Source organism: Chrysochloris asiatica, unplaced genomic scaffold (genome assembly GCF_000296735.1).
Source record: "Chrysochloris asiatica unplaced genomic scaffold, ChrAsi1.0 scaffold00370, whole genome shotgun sequence".
NCBI lineage: Eukaryota > Metazoa > Chordata > Mammalia > Afrosoricida > Chrysochloridae > Chrysochloris > Chrysochloris asiatica.
The window spans coordinates 1,707,965-1,709,393 of record NW_006408888.1 but is presented as its reverse complement, the minus strand read 5'-3'; the positions used below and the strand labels follow the sequence as shown (position 1 = coordinate 1,709,393).

Below are 1,429 nucleotides of genomic sequence, written 5' to 3'. Positions count from 1 at the left end.
ATCATCTGCATATAGCAGTTTGTTAATGAGTCTTCCTCCAATCCTGATGTCACATTTTTCTTCATAGAACCCAGCTTCTTGGATTATTTGCTCAGCATACAGGTTGAATAAGTATAGTGAAAGAATACAAACATGTAGCACAACTTTCTTAATTTTAAACCATTCAGTGTTCCCATATTCTGTTCAAACAATGGCCTCTTGGTATAGATACAGATTCCTCATAAGCACAATTAAGTGTTCCGGAATACTCATACTTCTCAATGTTTTCCATAGCTTGTCATCATCCACACAATCGAAAGTCTTTGTGTAGTCATAAAGCACAGGTAAACATCTTTCTGATATTCTCTTCTTTCAGCCAAGATCCATCTTGTTTCCACAATGTTATCCCTCATTCTGTGTCCTCCTTTGAATTTGGCTTGAACTTCTGGAAGTTCTCTGTCACTGTACGGATATATGCATTTTTTAATCATTTATACAATTTAGTATCATTCTTTTAGTTGCCTTTGTATAAATTGTTTTTATAAATCCCTTCTAAAGTAGTACATGTAAGAATTATCAAAAGTTGAATACATTTTATTCCATCAACTGTTATTGCCAATATATTTTTAAATTATATTACAATTTGTTTATTCTATAATTAATTATTTAGTATTGTGTTTTTTAATGTTTTCATGTACATATGAAGGAACTTCAGATACTTTGTAGAAATATGGAATTTAAAGATAATGGAAAATTTCCATGAACTTTTGAAACTCATATACATATGTATTAAAATGTGTGTATGTATATATATATATATATATATATATATATATATATATATATACACTCCTGGTGTGGTTCTGTGAGGTAATGTGCTAGACTTTAAAGACGGTTTGAATGGAAAGGCTGGAGATTCAAGTTCACCAGCTGCTCTTCAGAAACAGGATGGTTGTGGGTCGGAACTTACTTAAGGCATTTAACAACACACAACTGTTAGTATCCTTACAACTGTATTAAGGATATGTCTAAAAAGAAGCAATTCCTTGTCTACCCTTATTCCAAAGTTATTCTTCATAAAAACTATTTTAATAATACTTTTATAACACTGCTAACCTATTTGAATGGATTGCTCCCTCTTTGTTTTCTTCTCACTCCTTCTTGCCTCCCTTCTCTTCTCCCTCCTTAACCATTTCCCTCCTTCTCTTCCTGTTATCTTTCTTTCTTCATATATTTTTTTCCTTATCTTTGTATCTCTGCTTTCCTTTCAGTAAAATAAAAATTTAATGTGAACATTATGTGTGGTTGGACTTTCATATTTTAGGGGATTAGGAGGATATTAGGTTTTGCCAGTTATTAACTGAGACTGAGGAGTCCTTGCGTGACACTATGGGTTAATGCACTTGACTGCAAAGTCGGTTTGAACCACAAGGTCAGCAGTTCCAGCTCA

At 32.7% G+C, this 1,429-nt stretch overlaps 1 pseudogene; it reads right to left on the bottom strand.

The window, feature by feature from the left end:
- The window catches only part of LOC102815936, a 181,242-nt pseudogene that overhangs the window by 54,412 nt on the left and 125,401 nt on the right, over positions 1-1,429 (bottom strand).